Here is a 21,328-nt window from a genome sequence, read left to right as displayed (position 1 = left end):
CAGTGAGAACCACCATCACCATTCCTGCAAGCGCTGCCGGTGAGAGCAGGCTGGGTGCCTTTGACACCTGCCCCGGAGGGGCCTGGCTTTTATGATTACGGCTCATTTCCGCACTTTGAGATTCCGGCCGAGCCCCAGAAAAGAAGTGGACAAATACCGTGAGAAAGTGGCACGTGTGGTATTTCTGGCTTGATCGGACGCAGGAAGTACAGCGATCTTGGGGAAAACATGTTTACCCATTTTTCTGGATATGCATCTCTTGAGCCTCAGCCTCAAATTGCTGACCCACGTTAGGTCTTGCAAAGTTGGTGTGGCTGCCACCCAAGCGGCTCCTGTCACATTTTGGGGGCCAGAAAAAGTGTCTGGCACTGTGGTCCCCGCAGGCTGTGGAAAAGGCATTTCTGGGGGGCGCTGGGTGGAACGGGGACTTTGCAGAGCTTTGCTGAGAAGCACATTTACGTTTTTCCCACTGGTGGCCAATATTTGTCTGGGTAATAACCAGACTATGAAATCTGTAAATATCATGAAGTACTTGGGGATTTTGTTTAACTTAGGAAGAGAAAGTGCCTTTTTAGGACTCACTGGCAGGTGGGATGTAGAGTAGTCACAAACGGAATTACCTGAACAATATTTGCTGCCTGTACGCGTGGCCCGGGGCCTGCGAACTGATCTAGATCCGAGACGTGTGCGAGGATGGTGCCTTCTGTCCCTCCTGGACACAGTCATCAGCTTGTCCGAAGGCAGCATCGTCATGCACACCAGCCAGGTGGGAGCCCGAGAGCTGTCCACCTTTCAGTTAATTAGCCACCACCAGAAACCCCTCAGGGTGAAACCTGCCCCCACAGCCTGGCCCTCCTGCAGCCTGAGCCAGGAGCCAGCCCCCCACACCCGTCAGGACAGTGTGCTGGCTCTGCCCCTCGGGGGCCCCTTTGCCCTGGTGAAATCGGGGAGCTCATTCCAAAGACAGCACCTTCACCTGGCCCAGACCCCTGGAAATCAGAGAAAAGCCCCAGAGCACCCTTAAACATGCTTGGACCCCCACCTTCGATACATTTCTCCCAGGGCTTTGGGAGGCCATGATAGGAGGATTGCTTGAACTCAGGACTTCGAGACCAGCCTGGGCAACATAGTGAGACCCATCTCCACAAAAAATAGAAAAATTAGCCAGGCTTGGTGGTGCGCACCTGTAGTCCCAGATCCTAAGGAGGCTGAGGCAGGAGGATCGCTTGAGCCCAGGAGTCTGAGGTTGCCGTGAGCTATGATAATGCCACTCTAGCAGGGAGCAATCGGGAGAGACTATCGAAAGAAAGGAAGGAAGGAAGAGTCCTGATTTTTTTTTTTCACCTGCTTATCAGGTCTACACAGAGCTTGAATGGATTCCAAAGTCTCCCCTGGCTGTTGTTTGCTTCTTCTGTTTTTATCTGGAGTTTGTTAGGAGGACAATGAAACCTCAAAAGCTGCTGGAAAAAAATGTTAAGGCTCCGTTGCCTGGAACAGAAAACCAGGTGCTTAGTTAGAGAAGGTGTGGAGCTGAGTGAGGGCTCCAGGGTTAGACAGGACCCTAAGTGGTAAAACAGCAGGGAGTGAGGAGGTGATTGTGTTTTCTTATTTTCTCCTTAATTTGGAGGAAAAGGAAGAAGGAAGAAGCCCGTATGTTCTGCAGTCTCAAAATATGGTCCTAAGCTCTGCGATGAGGATCTGAAATGAAGCTCAAAGCTTGAAGCTTCCACGGTAAAAAAAAAAAAAAAAAGCTCCTGCTTGCCATGTTCTGCTTCCACACTCTGGGAAAAATCAACATGGTTTTCTTTTTAAAGAGCTGAGATACGGGGGAGGCGGGAAGGCTCTAGAGAGCGTCTAGGCGTTTGCATTTTAGAAGGTTTTGCTCCTTGAGTTGTGCAAAGGCTAATCCAATCGGAGCTGGAAAGCGCTGATGGCCTCACTGTCATATTCAGGCCTGTGCACCTGCCCTCCCAGGAGCCAGTGAGCCCCGGCGGGTGACACTGTGTCCGCCTGGCTGTGGTGTGTCCCTCTGGGCAGCTGCAGGGGCTGTGTCCGGTGCTGCTCTGCTGCCGCCTCCTGCCCGTGGCTCCTGGTGCTGGCGCTGCCGTTTGTCCTGCAGGGAGCGGAGACCCACGTGTTCGCCTGTGTGACTTGGGGGCTCTGACCCAGCCCGGCCGCAGGGCTGGCCCTGACATCACCAGTTGGCACAGCCCACACCCCGGCCACAGGGACCGATCCGTGGGGGGAACATTTCCTTCTCAGTGCCCGGAGAGTCGTGAGCAGAAGTTGGATCTGGAAAGAGAAACCTCCTCTCGCATCTGTGAGAACAGAAATGGGGAGGCTGGAAGGGGGCTGACCCCACAGAGACAGGAAAACTTGGTCTTCGGTGACTATTTTTGGGATTTGGGCTAAAACTGCATCTGAACCTAAACCTATGCAAGGACTTATTCATGAAAGTCGCGACAGCTCTCTTTTAATTTGACCTTGAGCTGGGTGATCCGCGCCTTGCAAGAGGAAGCCCCTTGCTCGTGGATCCCACAGGGAGGGCACGTGCCAGCACTGTGTCCCCAGAGGCTGGCACTGGGATGTTCTGCTGTCACTCGGCGATGGCTGGGACCGCGGGAGGACGGCTCGGAGCCGCTGCTTTCACTGGCCGGTCCCAGCCCTGCCTTCTCCTGGTCATAATTTTGCCATTATTTTTAGCATGTTAACATCAAATACCCAAATTAGTGAAGACGTTCCTCTTCAAAATATATACCCCAGAGAACAAAACGGGACCTGGAACCTCTTTGGCACGTGTGTTTCATGACTGACTCGCGTGGAACTTTTTAGCTGTGGTGGAGAGCGTTTTGGCACGGGCTGTGTAGCCGCTTTTAGCAAATTCCCCAAAAATCAAATGCATTTTACGCTCTGTAGCATAGTAAACGCTGGAAGGGTGAAAGCCCGTGAAGCCCAGAACCAGTGAGAAATCATCTCCGCGTTCTCAGAACGGCATCCCCCGCTGGATGGGGCCGTGGGACGCAGCACGGTGGCTGCCTGAGAGCCTGGTCCCCTGGATCTGTCGGGGTTTCACGGAGGATTTGTCACATCTTGTTCTACCTTCAAGCCCAGAATCGGTTTCCGTAGGTGACACCCAGGCAGGGAAACAGTGCGATCAGCTCTCAGTTACCACGTGGGCGTTATGCACACACACACACACACGCACACATGCATGAATGAGAAATGCATTCAAATCACATCTTCCTAGGGCTCTTCTCAGGAGCGATGGGGACCATATTTATGAAAGAATTTTAGCACAGTTCTTGGCACGCAGTAGACCCTTAAATATATATGTATATGCACACGTCCCCGAACCTCCAACCCTTTCCACAAATAAGTGCCAAACGCCGCCTCTCCCGTTAGACTTCCCTGATACCTCCCTCCCATCAGGATGGAAGAGAATTTTGTCTTCCTCTGAACCAGCAAAACACTGTATAATTATCTCCAATATTATTCAACACTAATAAATCATCTACACTATTAGGAAGTTATTTCTATAAAGTCCTCAAGACCTTGAGGATTGTTTTTGGTATGTCACAAAGCAAGTAGTTCAGTACATAGCACATAGAAGATGCTCACCTAATGCTACAAAGTGAATAGCTGAACACATTGCACATAGCAAGTTTTCATTCAGATGTAACCAAATGCATTTTAAAAATCTGTAACATGTGAGATGATAATAAAGTAACGCATAGCTAATTTTAATACTACATAAATGTAATTGAATACACATTTTACCAAAGAAGATATGCAAATGGCCAATAAGCACACAGGAAGATGCTCAACATCATTAGTCATTAGAGAAATAAAAATTAACACCACAATGAGACATCCCTTCATACCTACTGCAATGACTATAATAAAATAAAAATGTAGGCAATAACAAACATTGGTTGCAGAGAAATTTGAAACCTTCTTACATTACTGAAGGGAAGATAAATCATATTGCCACTTTGCAAAACAGGCTGGCAGTACAGTTTATATTCCCACCAGTATATAAATTGTTCATAAAAAGTTAAACATAAATTTACCATAAAACCCCCAATTCTAAAGCAAGGAATCCACCCGAGAGAAATAAAAATATGTATTCACCCAAATGTTTGCATGCAAATGCTTATAGCTGCTTTCTTCGAAATAGCCAAAAAGTGGAAACAGTCCAAATGTCCATCAACTGGATATCAGATAAATAAAATATGCCAGAGTCCTGCAGTGGAATTTTATCCAGCTACGAAACAGTGAACTATTGATCCATGTTGCAATGTGGAGAGACCCTGAAAACCTTGTGCTGAGTCAAAGTGGCCAGTCACAAAAGCCCAAGCAGTGTATGATTCCCTGCATATGAAATATCCTAGAAAAGGCAGGGCTGAGGTGATGGAAAATAGATTTTTGGCTGCTCGAGGTTGGGTGGGTACAGGAAGGGGCTGCAAGTGAGCCCTGGGATTCTTCTGTGATTCTAACATCGGATTGTGGCAATGGTTTCACAACTTGGTAAATTTACTAAAAATCATTGAATTGGACAGTTAAAATGGGTGAAATTTATGGCATGTAAATTAGACCTCCATAAAGCTGTTAGAGAAAATAATTGGACTTCCAGTTCGTGGCACCTTTATCTACTAGAAGAATAAAATAAAGCCCAGCTTCTTTTAAATAATTTTCCGGCAGTTGAGAAAGGCACTCAACCACCACGGAAGGATAAAATACGGAATCTGCCTGCTTCTAACTTATTTATTATATCTTGGCACAGTAGTTGTTTGGACTAATGGAACCAAATAGAAAGAATAGCTAGCTTCTTTACAAAAGCTATTGAAATTGGAATAAATTTTTAGAGAAAGGTCACACGATTTTTTTTTTTAAACAACAGTTTTGTAGAGATCTTAAATTTTCAACAATTAGGTTAGAAAGGAGTGCTTTCGCCAAGCCTTCATTGGATCTGATCTATTAGTCTGTTCACATAAATTGTCAGTACTTAGCAGTCTTCTACTGATTAATTATTCACCCCAAACTCTATTAGCAAATATTTACCACTTACAGCCTAATTAAAATTGAACCTAGGCTACTATAAAATAAAGGTCATTCTAAAGCTCTTCTCCAGAGAAATACAGACTTGCTTGTAGGAGAACTGCCAAGAAAATCCTTCTCAGAGGGTCATTGTTTTGAGATTGATAAGAAACTTAGGACTATGAGGGGCATTCAACACTCGGAGTTCTATTGCTGTTTATTTAAACAAAGCATCAGATTCATTTAAACTGGACAAAGACATAGATACGGAAATAGGAAAGTGGATTAACAGGGAATAATGAGCACAGCAACACTTCCACAATAAAACAGCAGCACCAGGAGCACAAAAGATCTTCTCCCCTGCCCGGAGAGCCTGTATCCTTGAAAACATAATGGGCCCATAAGAGGCCCCGGCTTCCGAGTTCGCAATGCAAGGTCTCGGGGGACTGTGGCAGGTGCATCTGCCATGGGAGGGACCACCACAAGCAGCACCCTTTGTCCTTTCATGGCTCAGGGAGATGAGAGAAGTTTTAATTGTTCTTTCTCTACTGTCTACATTGAATGCAGTTCTGCCCCTCCCCCGTTGTCACCGCTGTGCTACCTTGTAACACAGGCATGTTCTGCAATACATTGTTCTCTCTCCCTCCCCACTATGCTGGTGCAGGGGGGTCTTTGCTGGCAAGATTGTATTAATAGTTCCCCAACACTACATATCAATGTTAGAGAAAAATGGGTAAAGTCTCAACAAAAGTCACCCTTGAGGTTTTTCTGGCCGGACACTGAGGGTCCCTTCCAGCGTGTGCCATCCCCCCAGTGCCCTTAATGCAGCCTTTGGGTGGGGCAGGCTGTGCTCCCCGCCCCTGCTGGGACCTGAGCTGCATCCACCTGCTTCTCCCCGCTGACCGCAGGGCAGCCTCGGAGGGTCCCCGGCTGTGCCGCACGTAAAACGGGGCTGGGAAGTGGACGCAGGAGGGAGGGGAGCGGAGGTTTCCACGCTGGCTGGAAGCTTCCGTCTCCCTGCCTGCAATGCAGTTTTATAAAAGGCAAAGTCTTATTTTAAATTCTGACTTATTTTCCACAACAGCCACTCACGGAAAAGGAGCCTTAGAATGAAACGTAACCTTCAAAGATCAAAACAGCAAACACCAAAGACTTTAGTAAGGTCCTGAGTATGTTACTACGGACCAAATGCACCGTGGAGAGAAGACTGTGGGTTATGCACGAGACAGGAAGAAGCCCAGACAACTTAGGGGAAGAGACATTTCTAGTAATTGAACAGCCAAGACAGTTTCTCAATCCAGATATCATGAACTCTCTCCTTTTGGCTTGTCAAAGTGGAATATGAAAAAAACAGAAACACTAAGACATGTTGGTGAGTGTATTGGTTTCGTGTGGCCACTGTAACAAATTGCCTCAAACTCAGTAGCCTGAAACGACGCAAACCCACACTTTTGCAGTTCTGGAATCAGAAGTCTGACATACGTCTCACTAAAGCCTGAAATCGAGGTGTCAGCAGGAGGGGGTTCCTTTTGGAGGCCCCGGGGGAGAGTCTGTTTCCTTCCACTGTCCAGCATCTGAGCCCCCACATTCCTGGGCTCATGGCCTCTCCACAGCCAGCCCCGGTGCCCTGAGCCCTCATGGGGGACTCTGACTCCTTCTGTCCCCTTCGTCTGTGTCTAAGGACACTTGTGACCTAAGGACACTGGGCCCACCCAGATGAGGGTTAATCCAGGGTCATTTCCCGTCTCCAAGTCCTTGACTTGGCCACATCTCCAAGGTCCTCTTTGTCACGTGACACAGCATATTCACAGGGTCTAGGAATAAGGGTGCAGGCATGTTTGGGGGGCCACTCCTCTGTCTCCATGGTGAGGAAGTGGGAAAACGCTCATTCCTGCACCCCCTGTTGGGAATATAAATGCTGAAAACTCTCTGCGGAGGGAAATAGAAACAACCACCCCAAAAAAGCCTGATAAATATGTAAGGCATTTAATCCAGCAAGTGTTCTTTGGAAATTTGTCCCAGGATGTGACTGACTATCTCTATACACAAAGCTTTTCAAATCACTGCTTTTGGCACTAGAAAGAAGCTGAAAAAATTCAAACGTCTAACAACAGTAGATCCGTTAAATAACTCATAGTATATCTATCTGTATCCATTATTTATGGCCATGTAAATATTAAATAATTACCCTAAGATTTAGCATCTTAAAAATTTGACATTTACCGTGCACGCGGTTTTGGAGGGTATGTTTACCTGCGGGGTTTGGGCTCAGGTTCCCTTGCAAAGTTGCCACGAAAACGCCAGGCTGGGCTGCGTCACCTGCAGGCTTACCTGGGGCCGGTGGAGCCACTAACAGGGGCTCACTCACACCTGGGGAGCTGGCGCTGGTGGCTGTCAGGTGACCACATGGACTTCTCCATAGGGCTGCGTGGGTGTCCTCACGACTTGGATGGGGGGGGGAGAGGGGGGAAGAGGTGGGGAGAGGGAGAGAGGGAGAGACAGAGAGAGAGATGGAGGAGAAAGCCTTTTACAGCCCTTTACGGCCTTTTACGGCCCAGTCTTGAAAGTCAACACCTTCGTTTCTAACAGACCCTATTCCTTGGAGGTGATTCACTAAGCCCAGCCCACAACCAAGGGAAGGAGGAGAATTTGGATCGTCTTAAAAGGGAGATACGCCAAACAATCTGAGGAAATATTTTAAAACCACAGCATCCTATAATCAAAAGCACTGCATTCATCTAACATGATTTTGCAAAAATATATCCAATAAAAGATATCCATAATATCATTGGGTTACTACGAAAGTACATTGCAAAACTGTGTATGGTGAAATCTATGGTCAGGAGCCAAGAGCTTGGAACCCTGTTGTGAGCATGTTGTGTGCGCAGCCCCCTCCGAGGGGAAGTAAGCAGGGAATGATACAGTCCTAAATGTTAACAACGGTTTTCTCCGAGTGCCTGTGATTTGTGGTGTTCTCACTTGGCACTTTGCTGATTTGCATCTTCCGATTATGATGCGTTTGTTTGAGGGACAGTGTGATCTTGGGAGAAAGAACATGGGTTCTGGAGTTAGACCTCCTGGATTCAGAGTCCAGCTGTGCCACTGGCTTGCTGTGTGGACCCCGGATGGTTAATCATCTGCTCTATGCCTCGGTTTCCTCATCTGTGAAATGAATGTGCTAGTGATAACATCTCTAAGCACCACCAAAGCCTGACTTCCACACCCACACATTTCTGTGACCATAAGTGTGGCCTGAGAATGGTCATACCAGCTCCCAGGAAGGGCTGTGGGTCCACCTTAGCAATCTCCCAGGACGGGACAGTCACGGGGGAAGCTGGCCACCGCCACTAGGGGAGAGGCGTGGCTTTGGTGGGAAACATGTCTCCCTCGTGGTCCTGGCCTCAGGATACCCCCCAGCTGAGCCTATCCCCCTGCTGTAGGATAGCAGGACCCGGTGTCTGGCCCCACAGATACCATTTATGTCAGTAATACAAATTTCTACCTCAACCCCTGTGAGTTTGGTCCATGTGAGTCTGCTCTTGAAAAATATCCCTTCTGACAATCAGGCCTCAGACCCTGGGTGGCAAAAGAGTAGCCCAGGAGGGAAGTGACTGATCAGTGATGTTCCCTGGGGACGTTGGGGGGCCTAGCTTCTTGTCTTCACCCCACACGTACCTGTTCCCATTTTAGCTTCTACAGTTTCTGCGAAGCATTGGAAGGCAGACATACCTCTTTATGAGAAAAAAAACGTAGGTTGGCGTAATGCAAATTTGAGACTTCTGAGAGGAAGAGTTAGAAGACAGAACATAAACAATACTGAACGTCTATTGATGGCTCACTTTTCAAAGCACTCATGCGTACATTTCTGCATTTGCTCTTCACAACTATCCCGCAAGGCTGACCAGGAAGATATTGTTTCCATTCTACAGCTCAGAAGGGTGAGGCTTGCGAAGGTCAGAAGGTGGAGCTTGACTCAAACACAGGTGTTACCAGTCCCAGCCCAGCATTCTCCCAACGATGACGATTAAAACATTTCCTTTTAAAATATGCTGAAATAGAACATAATACAATGACTTCGGAGGAGGCTATCATGGCTCGCTGACTTGCAGTGACTGATCTGAGTTGGGGAGAAAAGAGACACAGACGACAGGAGTCTGTGATCCTTTGGGGGTTTAGCACCAGAAACCTGCCACAGGTTTGCTGATGCGGTGCCAGGGTGTCGGCACAGCGGTTCCCGTGGGAGACCCCAGCCGGGTCCAGCGACGCCTTCTCAGCAGCTGGGGGAGCTGCCAGCCTGCCAGGCGGCTCTGCCTCCCACCCAGACCTGGGGCGCGATGTGGCCCCCAAGTCTTGCTCTGTACTGACAGACCTGCAGAGTGACTGCTTGCTCCTCTCTGAGAGCCCGGCTTCCTCTGGATCTTGTCACCCTCATCAAGCAAGCTCGAGGCCTCCAGGGCTTTTATAGACAGGAAGTGGCCACTTAGTCTCTGGGGTAAGAGCAATGATTCACAATCAGGGACAGCGGGTGAGCTTTAACCTCAGACTTTCTCACCGCCCCTTTTACCGGAGCAAGCAAAAGTGGTCATTCCTTTTCAGTCACCAAAATAGACGAGACTGTTTTTATTCTAACAATAAATAAACAACGAAGCTGGTCAAACCCAAGATTCTCCTCATCCGTAAAATGCAACATGCTGATTTTAAACTCGCGCTCATGGCGTTTTTCGTAACAGCCATTCCCAAACACGCCACAGGGAAGGGCGATCTGCAGTTACGTGAGGTGTTCCGTTAATTGGTGGCTGTCAACAGGAACCCAGCTGGGGAACTGCTAATGCACCATCAGACGAGGCTTTGAACATCCCGCAAACATTGCAAATAGCCTCGGCATAACCGATCGCTGTTCTTAATGGCATTATTAAAATTGAAAAAAAAATTGACTTTAATGAAGGAGGCTAATAGAGTGCATTTGATGGAAAGTGTTTACTCGTAGGTTTGTGTCTGGGACTGCATAATTGGCAATTTCGGGCAAGAAAGGTGGTGGGACCCGTAAGGGGCTGAGCATTCTGTGACTCCAACTCTACCATCTGGATCGACGCATCTTTGGGGTGTACCGCCGAGGAGAGCTGTGGGCTCAAAGTCACGTGAAGTTTCCATTCTCTAGGACTGGGGGAGAAAGGACTTACCTAAAATTTAACACAAGAGTCCCATAAACACACGCATTCCACGTCACTCTCCCCCGCCTCCCAGGCCCTCGTGTAAATACAGAATCCCAAGGGAACGAAACACTGCCCTTCCCTTATCAGCCGGGATGCTTAGCATACTTGACTTAAAAATTACACTGGAAGACGGCAAATCCCAAAGTAAGCAGCTTCTACTTCAAAACTAAGCCCACTTCGAGGGGAGATCAGAGAGATGGAACTTTCCAAATGGCAGTTGAATCTAACATTCCAAGAGGCGGGAGGGCAGATTAAGATAGGATTTTGCTTGCAATAGCATTTGGGGTCTGTTCTGCATTGCTGAACACTTAATATAGCCAAGACGGAGAGCTCCCATACCCCTCATCTCTCAAATTTGCTTCCAAAGCCCAGTGTCTTTCTCCTGGAGGAGAGGTTTTGTTGTAGGAACTGCTCTCTCCTTCCAGCAGGGGTTCCCAGCCCATTTCGAATCAGTGCTTTCCTTCCAGGGCAGCAGTTACAGGACAATAAAAACATCCTGTTTCTGAAAAGAATTGACAAACAAGTATAACAGGATATTCTCAAAGCTGGTGCAAAGAGAATCACCCACATTAAACACACAGGACAGGAGACAGATATTCGTACTGGTCATTGGGCACCTCGGTCTTACAAGGTAGGTGCTTGGTTGTGTTATTTTTGTTATGGTCATTATTTTGTTACTGTCATTATTATTATTCTTAATTTGCCATCTGTCGCTCCAAAGAGCACAACTGTGCATTTTTAAGAACACAGGAAGCGAAGGGGCCTGAAGGTCATTGTCTCTGCAGCCGACCGGGACCCTCTGCAGCCGGAAGCCTGGTTCTGTCCCGCTCTGGGCACGTCACATGTGTGGATTCCAGAACTTTCTTTCACGGAAGCCTCCTGAGTGACTCGACAGTCGTTTCATCTCTCCCCTGGATTTCTCTTTCTTCACTGCAATTCAATCTAATTTAGGAAAATTAGAGTATACAGTGCTGGGTGCCAACACAAGAAAACATAAAAATGCTACTTCAAAGAGATTTTACTCTAGAAGGAGCACAGGCATCCTCTGGTAAACAGTGTTTCCTTCTGACCTCGGTGAAAACGTGACACTTTCTAGTTCTAGTAGTAGGTTTGAGAATTTGCTATCACGCGGATCGTGTCTGTCATCCTCCTCCACCTCCCACCACAATGTCCTAAAGAGAGGTGCGTCTTCATCACCCGCTTCCGAGTGGGGAAATTGGTTGCAAAGTTTGCCCAAGGACACATTTTTTTTAACTGGTGGGGCCAGAGTTAAACTCACATAATGTCTTATTCTAAAATCTAAGATAGGGGTTTCTCATCTGCAAATTCTGAAATCAAAAAAGGTACACCAAAACTTAATTGGCAGCAAAAACTGCCAAGAATTTACATAATATTTTCAATAATCATTTCAATTGTCTATTCTGACCACATATAGAGTTAAGTGCAGAAATATTAATGTATTTTGAAAACAGATGATGCTCCAGCCCCTGCTGGGGGTGTTATGCAAAATATGGTGAATAAACCATTTTATTTTTTAAAAAATAAAAAAAAAAGACTGACTACTAAAATACAGATGGTCTCAAGGGTTTTGTGCAGGGGAGTGTGGACCAGGGGCAATGCCTCCCAGGGAGAAGGTGCACAGCAATGTCTATTACCATAGAATACAGTATTTTATAAGGCACGTGCATCAAAATATGGGAAATGAACAGAAATTTTAATGTAATCCAACTTCCTTCTCCATTAAAAAACATTCCTTCTGCAGTTCTTTGACGGTTGTCCCTTCAGCTGACCTGAAGGCCGGCCCTGGTGGTCTGCTGGTCTGTTAGTTACTGCTGGTCAGGTAAGGCTATTGGTTATACGCAGGTAAGAGCTTCAGATTTACAAATACTCAGGTCCTGGCTCTGCTTTCTTCACTAATAATCAGCTCACAGCTGTTTTATCTGGTGATTACGTGAGCTGAAGGGAGCCATGTTATCATCAAATACACCAAGAGGCACAAGTTGAATGTGATTTTAATATTCTGGCATGATATTATGGTTCTGACTTTGAAAAGTGCCCTGCTTGATTAAACCTCTTCACTTTTATTGAGGAAGGATACTTGGCCTCAGGTTAAAGTCAAAACAATGAAACTGCTTACGGAAAAATGACCTTTCTTGTCCTTACCGTATCAAGCAGATTCTCAGGCACGGGAGCCCAGCAGGGACTCCCCTTAACTAACTGGCTGAATCCCCCAGACGTGCAGAAACCGTTATTTTCCTTTATGACTCTAACCAACTCGTTCCATCAGGAGAAGCCCGTGAGTTTCCACGAAGTCACCTTGCTGAGATCATATTAATATTTGTTGCACCCAGCCTGGTGATATTAGCTTTTTGATTTTTTTTTTTATCTCAAAGGTTATATTTCCACATCTAATATGTATAGCAAGATTCCTGTTGGGAGGTAATCTCACCAACATCTGATACAATTAGGATTGAGAACCTCATTTAAAATCTTGCTCCCACACCTCAGATAAGGCTGAGCACTCGTGCTGTGTGACTATACATGTTAGTCTGTTCTTTGTTTCTTTCTGGAGTGAGGGAGTCCCCTGTATTTTTAGATATTTTTAAGTGTGTCCATTCTTAAGATGCATCATAGGACAGTCAGGACAGTTTCATTAACTTCTAAAGAGTCATCTGGAACAATATGTGTAGCTGATATACATGTTAATACAAGTAAAATAGGGATACGAGATGAAAACAATAGCATTAGTTCAAATGAGTACCCATCTGCAAACAGCTGCCTGTGTAACAAAAATACGTAACAAGAAACTTTTGCAGTGTCTTTGGTTTCTCTGCTTTTATGGATCTAGGCTTTTACATGTTCAGATAAAGCATTCATTGGTGTATTTATTCTACAAACTGGTGCATGGAAAATCTGGTTCTAGGTATTGATAAAAAAAAAAAATACCTCCCTTCCCTGTCACTTTTCTCTATTTCTACGATGATTTCTTCTTGTCAAGAGCTGTGAGTATCTGAGACTTTTTACCCTACTTACAAGCTAACGTGTTAGCCCGACGCAGTTTCTCGGTTGCTGGCAGAGGACTCCTGGGTCAGAGGTAAAAGATAATTTGTTACCCACAGCAATTACAGTTGCCCAAATATCGCCGTTTCTCTCCTGCACTCATTTTCCCGTCTGTCCGCATGTCAGCCTGGCCGATGAGTGTTCTCCTGCCTTCTCCCAGCCCGCCGTGGGATTAGCTCAACAGCACCGGCCTTCCCTAAGTGGCTCGAAGAGCAGGTAACGGGCGACCTCTGGAGTTTTATGTGGGTTGGTCTGTTTACATCACGTTGCAAAGTCAGCAAAGACTTTCTTCCCAAATTCTAAGCCTCTATCATCAGTAAGGTGAGGTTACTAATATTATAGTCTTATAACTATCAACTGGATAAGCATTTTTTTAAGTAATCTCCTCATGACAAACGTTCCCCCGGTGACACAGACACAAAACGATGTGACATTTACAGGCTACGGTGCAGACAGGGGTCCGGTGGGACCCGTGGCCCCGCGTGTCCAGCTGAAAACAGCTCTCGGTCTTCCTGAAACTGAAGACAGAAAGCGTGTTTCAACGTTGCTTGTAAAAATGTAACTTCAGCATTACAGAGACTTCGGGAATAAAAACTCAGCCGGAGGAGCGTGAGGCTGACTGTAAAAACTGACTGCAACCTCGACCTGGACGCCCGGACGGGAGACGAGAATGACAGGACAGACACCCCGGGGAGCAGAGCTGCCGCGGAGCATGAGCCTCTCGTCTGCTCTGAAGCATGTGCAGGCGGCAGCGGGTGGCCGTGAGTGCTCGTGGCACCTACCCTGCCTTAGCAATATGTGACGCGTCGGGGCATTTTCCAGAATAATTACAGGGTGATTTTTCAGGAAGCGTGTGCAGTGTTTCTATTTTAAACTTCAAGTTTGATGGAGGAAATCTGTAGAGTAAATGATCTTGCTCGTGAGGCTGTATGCCAGCTAAAATTAGTATTCAGTTGGTTGAAGGTTTGAAGAAAGGTGTAAGGGGATGGTAGATTTGAAGCTGTCTTATTAGGAAGTCTCTATGGATCCAATTTTGTGTCATCGAGGGTTTGTCTTTGCATTTGTTTCTCTATTCAGAAACAACTGACAATATGTATTTTTTAATCTTTGAGGGACCATTAGACTCTGTTCTTGAAAATATAAAAATAGCCATGTTTCGCAGTTTTTCCCTTTATGGCTATAAAAGTGTCATTATATCTTATTTTATGTATATAGACATTATATATTGTAACCTTCATATATGGCTGAAGATCATATAAAGTAAAAATTATGATATTTAGATTCTTACTGACCAAAGTTATTTTAAATATAAAGTATTCAATGTACCTTTTTAATTGTTACAGATTATATTACATGTCGATTTATTTCACCATGGGTAAGAGCAAAGTGATGTCCTTACACGCCTGTTTGCGTTTTCCGCCTTTGCTACGAGCTGGGGATGCACAGCGGGAAACTACGTGGACGTGGTTTTGAGTCCAGTGAGTCCGGCTCACAGAGAGCTTTTCTGGAAAGGCATTCGGGTGTTTTTAATAAGCCCGTTGGATACTGTTCGTGAATCCTTAAAGAAATCAGGAATAGACAGCTGCAGATTCCCAGGCACAGAGAAAATTTGACCCTGAAAGGTAAAGTTCCAGCCCAGACTTGGAAAACAGGAAGTTTCAGATGGTTTTTGGCAAAACACACAGTGCCACTCCTCCTTTTGGTGAGCTAAGTTTTCCCAAGTCTTTGCATTCCTTCTAACTCGGGAGTTCAGCACAGGCCAGAATTTCAGTTCCAGAAGGAGGAGCAGTAGCCGCAGGACCAGCCACCACCTCGCCAAGAGCCAGCAAATGCCACTGACCTGGTGGCTTCTCTGCAAAACTGCCAATTTCAAAACCCATGTCACCGGAAAGACAACTCCCAGAGAGCTGGGGAGCAACCTTCCACGTAGCAGAGGGAGGAGAGGAGGCTGCGTGTGCGTGTGCGTGTGCGTGTGTGTGTGTGTGTGTGTGTGTGTGTGAGCGGCCCTGCGGCTGAGCGTGGAGGCAGGGCTGGGTGGGGCGTGTGTGCTAGAAACACCCGTCTCTTTGTTTTCCAGCTGCCCCGAGACCTGTGAAAGCCCAGACCCCGCCCTCTCTTCCAGTTCGGAGGAAAACACCCAACAACAACATGGACAACAACAATAACAACAAGGACAAAGAGTGGGTGTGCTGGGAATTCCACCGGCGTGAGTGTGCCGGGAAAGGCCTGGCATGGGACGGCGGCTGGTGAAAAACAGCTTTGGTGCGTATTGTTCTGCCCTGTGAGTGAGGGGCCAGGGGACCGTGGGCGTGCGCTGGGAAGGAAAACAGACCGCAGCACGGTGTGTGAATCACTCTTGCTAATGGTTAAAGAAAATATCTATGAAGTGATTACTGAGCTCCTAAAATTAAGACAAAATAAAAACAAACAAGCGTTCTCCAACTCCCAATTCTTTTAGAAGTGACAATAGCAAATCAATGCCGACCAATGCAACTGCTGCAGCCTGGCACAGTTGGTGGAGGGGAGGTTTCCTGAAACCCTGTAAAATACCTCAGCGAATGAGCCTTCGGGCTACTAAACATGAGGCCAAGCCGCCCCCAGTCTTTCCTTAAGCCCCCGAAGGAAGGCGGAGAGCGCGGGGTTAGAATTCCACGGCCGACCCAGTGCCTGTCTGCTCCCAGGACAGGTCGCCGTGAATCAGAGGTTTGCGGTCGACCTATTCCAACAGGCAAGCACTCGGCGGTTTGCCTTTTGTTTAATTGGCTCCAAGAACACAAGACATTTTTCAGCAGAGTTTCAGAAAGCATCTTGGGAAATCCACAAAAATGGGCTGAATCATCTAACCAGAAACAGCCCACACCACATCTGACCCTCGGTGTCTCGCTCTTCCTTCCTTTGGGAGAAAGTTCTCGGCCCCAGCCGGACGCCAGCACAGGGGCGCGGGTGGGTTTGGGGCTGGCAGGGACGCAGCAGGATCCCGAGCGCTGGGACGCCAGAACTTTTCATTTGAGGCAGAGCGTGTGGGACACGGCTGGGCAGTCGCTTTCGGAGCGCTGGGTGGTCACGGCGCGTCACACTGGCCTGGAGATGCTCTTATGCAACAGTGACTGTTTCAATTTATGCTAAAAATGATCGTGGGGAGCAGAGTGGCACTCCGTCCACCCGGGACATGGGTATCACGTTCGGTCGAGGGTCAGGCCAAGCTGGGTTTGTTCTTTTCTCTCTCTTTCTTTCATTTAAAAAAAAATTTTTTTAGCTCAGGTACAGCACTTCTTGCTCCGAACCCACAGAGCAGGTTAGGTCTCCTTTGGCCGATGACCTCATCCCTAGGGTTAGGGGAGGTGCTAGTCTGTTTGCCCGCAGGTCCGTCCAGAGAGAATTCGGCTTGTCCACGTATAACAGGACTGGATTCCAGGCTTCCAACAGTTAAAACCAGTCTCAGCCCAGACTCCGGCAGGACGAGTGAAAGACACACAGAGGGGATGGGCCGTTTGTTGTTTCCACACAGTCTCTTTTCACAGGAGAACCTCATGTCAACCAGGGAGGCGGTTCCCCTTTAAAAATGCTTGTGACAGGCGTGACTCATTACACCCTTGCACACGGCCAAGAAAGTCTTGCTGAGCCCAGGCCTGGACAGACCGCAGTGAGGCTGCTATTTCAGCCTTCAGCTGAGCCAGCGCTTCCCATTCGGCCCGAGAGTGGGTGGGTGCAGGGGGGTCCCCTCTGTGGCCCCCAAAGCATCCTGTCGCTCCGGCCCTGAGCAGGAGCAGCTCCAGCCCCTGCCCTTCGACCCCACCCACTCGAGCGCCAGGAGGGGCTGGTTTTCCAGAGTCTGTGACATCTCTTATTTGAGGGGTTCGGCCCCGAGCGTGGTGTGGGCGGGGGAGGTGGAGGAACACCAACACCTCAGTCACCGAGGGGGGGACTCGCGGGTTCACTGCAGCGGCGAGCTCGGTGTCTAGCTCCCGGGAGGAAGCATGCCAAGCTGATCTTTCTTTAACAGGACTGAAGGGGCCACCTCGGGAAATGGGTGTTGTCCCACACAGGGCTCAAGTTTCAACCTGAATGCAGTCGTCCCTCCGTATCCCAGGGGATTGGTTCTGGTACTTTCCCCACCCACAGACATGAGAATCCACAACATGATGTAGGATTTGCATGTCACCCAACCTACACCAGCCTGCCCTGCAGTTTGACCCATCTCTCGACGACTCAGAATATCTAACACAGTGGAGCGATAGAGTGCGATGTAAATAGTTGTTATACCGTATCGTTTTTTATTGGTATCATCTTTTATTGTTGCACTGCCGTAGTTCATTGTTCTTTCTCCCCAGAACACCTTCCATCTGCGGTTGGTTGAGCGCAGGGAAGCAGAGCCCGCGGACGCGGAGCCCACCGTGTGTGTCTGGTCCTCGCGGGCACCTGTGTTTCCGTATTTGCTGTCGCATCAATAAAGACACGAGCGTGATCTTCCTCGGGGGGAATACTTTTACTTAAAATCAAGAACAGGGCAACTGCGGTGTCCCTGTGAAACGTGGCAGGTGAGTAACCACGTCGCGGTTGTGGGGCGCAGCCGGCGAAGACCAGCGCTGTGCTTTGTCCTGACGAGAGAGAACCGGGCACGGTCGCGGGCAGCGCTGCTGAGCTTTGCCCGACGTCCCGCCACCCGGACTGCGAGGGGCTGCTCTGGTCCTGCGTGTACCCCCCCGGGGGTGAAGGCTGAGGGGGTTCCTGCCCCCGGCTCCAGAACCGGACTTCAGCGTCAAAATGGCAACAGGCCGTGGGACTTATTATTAGATTTTCTCTTTCCTGGTACAAGCTATTCTCAGAAGAAAATTTTTATTTATTCATTTATTGTTTGCTAAGAAGCAAAACCCATATTTCTGGAGTGTGTGTGAGCATGGAGTCAAAACCATGGAATAACAGACACAGGCATTTTGACAATCTTGTCTCTTAGAACTGAGTTTAGAACCGCCTGCCGCTGGCCCCAGGCTGCCTCTGACGGACAGAAACGGGGTCCCTTCTGCAGGAGGCCTGGCCCTGGGGACGGTCCAGGTTTCTTCCGGGGGCTTCGCCGTCTGTTCTTGCTGTTGCTCACACGGCCTCAGAGGTTCCACGCTGCAGCTTCCTCCCTTCAGATGGATTCTCAACAAAGATTCTCTTTTCTGGTCAAAACTGTCATGATTACTTTCTTATTTTTAAAAGAATCCGGATACTTCCTGGTGTACGGCCCCCTGCAGCCTCTCAAAAGCCACAGTGGGGCTGGGGAGGCAGGAAGCCTGCTCGACCGTCCTCTGTGCACCAGACCTGCCGCTCCTTCGCGAGATGCGCTCCAGCCTGGCTTGTGACAATTTACCAGGTTTGCTGCATTTAATTTCCATCAGTTATGGAAAATCAGGACTTTGCTTCTTGCATCCCTGGGCCCGCTGCTCTGCACAAGGACACAGCTTGTCTTGGATGTGGGAAGAAGGCATGGGACAGACATCTTTATCTGGTATATTTCCTTTCTCCAACCTGAGCGTGTGAACCCCCAGCTGAGGGCGGCAGGTCCCTCTAGAGGACATGTCACAGCGATTAGGAGACCAAGCTGCCATGGGGTTTGCAAGGCATCCGATAAACTCAGCTCAGCCATATTCACGCACCACAACCAGGACTGCAAATCCTTGACAATGAACTTGTGCTGGGGCCGGCGGGGGGACAGGAGGCTGTGAGTGAGGGCATGGCGTGGCGCTCTCACTGGGACGGGATGGGGACGGGTTGGACGTGGGAACAGGAGCCCTTGTGTCGGAATCTTGTTGGCGGCAAACAGAGAGTTTCAGTGAGTGGCGCATTTACACTGTTACTAGGGATGGGAAACAATGAGAGTCTTATGAGACTTGTTTACACAACCAGAAAACACATTTAGCTTCTAGAAGCAGAGTGCTGGTGGCAAATGTCTGACATTCAGTTATGACACACCAAATAGTTCCCTTCCCCATGGGTCAGCAAGTTCTGGAAGGCCTCCCCTAATTCAAGGTGCCAGGAGCCATAAATCCATACTTAATTAGCTTTGTATGAAATGCAAAAGATGATAGACTCTTTGTGCTAAAAACGAAACCCAAACCGGTCTGGTTGATTTATGTCTAATTCAGAGTTGTAATTTAATTAAAACGACATGCTGAATTTAAAACATCTCTCTCTGGCAAAGTCCTTCCCACGTAAAATTCAAATTCAGTCTTAGGGCTTAGGAATCTCCATGTTCTATTTCTCTGCCACGTTGCTTGATATGTTTGCTCAACGCTCTTCGACAGCTCGCTCTCCCGACTCGCTTGTTTCTCATTAGAGCCCCGAATTTCTCAGTGACTCAAAGTTACGAAGCTCAAGTTTGGATACAAACACATCTTGATGTCTTCACGGATAACTTACCTGACAATTCTCTGGTTATTAGCTGCTTCTGCACAAGGCTCATGCTTGCGGGAGGAGGTCAGCGTGGAGTCTCAGCCGAAGGCGCCGAGGCAAGATTACAAATGACAGGGAAGACCTTGATGGATCTTTAACGTTATGTCAGAGGGTAGAATTGAGACAGCAATAGGAAAGCGAAAATTTTAGTAGTACATCTCGAAAACGCAGAGTTACCATCAAAAACCTTGTTAAAGAAGCTTTACAAGGAAAAAAAGGGAATTTCTTTTAATTAAAGCTTCTATCTTCTCTTCTTTTTACAACAGCAAAACGTAAATGGAGAATAGTTCTCCGCCATAGAAAACAGAAAACAAACAAAAAACCCCAAACAGCAAAACAGGACCGAAAGTTCGTGAAATAATTTAAAAAGCAGTTTAATGTTATTTTTAAATAATTTGAAAAATATGCTAACAGTCATATACGCCCAACTGTCACCCACCAGGGTGCCCAAAGGCTTTATTCTTGTTCACGCAACAGCATCCGTGTGACCACCCTCCGTGTGACATCATTCCAAACACACAGAAAACACTTCCGTCACCGCAGAAGGTGCCCCGTGCCCCTTGGCAGTCAGGCCCCACAAGCCGTCGCTTCCGGACTTCTCCACACCGACTTTCTTTGGCTCGATATATAAAAATGGAATGATAAACGAAAATGTTTGTAATAACAGAATTGGAGACAAATGTGAAAATTTGCTTGGGATGGTTGTTGGCTTCCAAAAGGAGTAGTTTTGCGGTAGAAATGCTGGCAGTTTGGTGGCGGTCTGGGGCCAGCTGCCTTTACTCTTGGTCCCCTCTTCCGACCGTCCCTGGAGGAATCAGGCAGGGGACAATGTCAAGGGACCTTTCTCAGCTCACACAGATGGAGAAGGAGAAAAGGGACCTCCCTGTCCCGGTGTGGGGGCAGGAGGACAGTGGTGACGGAACGGGAGACCCTCGGGGGCACCCACCTGCCCTCAGGGCTCACGGGGCCCCGCGGAGAGAAAGGCGGATGGTGACGGCGCGTCCCGGCTGCGGTGGCCCCGAGACGTGGGCGGGACCTGGGCCCAGCTGCTTCTGCCTCGCTGTCAGCATCAGGCAGAACACGGTGCTCGCGCTTCGCCTGTGCAGTTTCTCAGCCTGTTGTAACCTGCTGCTGCTCTTGCATCAAGTTGGTAATTAGACCCTTGCGCCAAGAAACCTGAAAAGCCGGCCGTGAGTCACCACCTACAGTAAAACACGGTGATGTCAGAGGAATCTTACAAAAATGTTACCGTGCGCATTTGAGGTACTTGTTAGGCGCCACAGTCCAGAGACGGAAGGAAACCTTTGTAGATGACCCTTTAAGTCTAAGTCCTTGAATGCTTCTGGGATTCACTTGTAAAGAAATAGTGCAGCACGGCCAGGGAAGGCGGGTGGGACGTTACTCTCCTGCTCCGTCAGATAAACACTGAGTCAGGCCTCGAGCAGGAAGGAATCCTGCACTGCACATAACAGTAGGATATTCAGGTGAGACTGAAATGACATTGAAGCACTAGAATAAGTACGTAGCAAGAAGGAGCTTTTTATTACTATTATTAATATTATTATCATCACTATTACTATTCA

General features: G+C 47.9%; 2 long non-coding RNA genes across 2 annotated transcripts; one reads left to right on the top strand and one right to left on the bottom strand.

Annotated features, from left to right (window-relative positions):
• The first annotated feature begins 14,779 nt into the window (after positions 1 to 14,779).
• Positions 14,780 to 19,469, top strand: LOC123623533. The gene is made up of 3 exons (XR_006729877.1): positions 14,780 to 14,932; positions 15,388 to 15,572; positions 17,642 to 19,469. It is a non-coding gene; the product is annotated as an uncharacterized LOC123623533 (long non-coding RNA).
• Positions 19,470 to 20,103: 634 nt separating this feature from the next.
• Positions 20,104 to 21,013, bottom strand: LOC123623534. The gene is made up of 2 exons (XR_006729878.1): positions 20,692 to 21,013; positions 20,104 to 20,550 (listed from the first exon to the last, which is right to left on the bottom strand). It is a non-coding gene; the product is annotated as an uncharacterized LOC123623534 (long non-coding RNA).
• Between the last annotated feature and the right edge of the window lie 315 nt (positions 21,014 to 21,328).

The sequence above is a fragment of the Lemur catta genome, chromosome 18 (assembly GCF_020740605.2).
Source record: "Lemur catta isolate mLemCat1 chromosome 18, mLemCat1.pri, whole genome shotgun sequence".
NCBI lineage: Eukaryota > Metazoa > Chordata > Mammalia > Primates > Lemuridae > Lemur > Lemur catta.
Note: the sequence above shows the minus strand (reverse complement) of the source record. Positions and strands in the feature narration are given on the sequence as shown.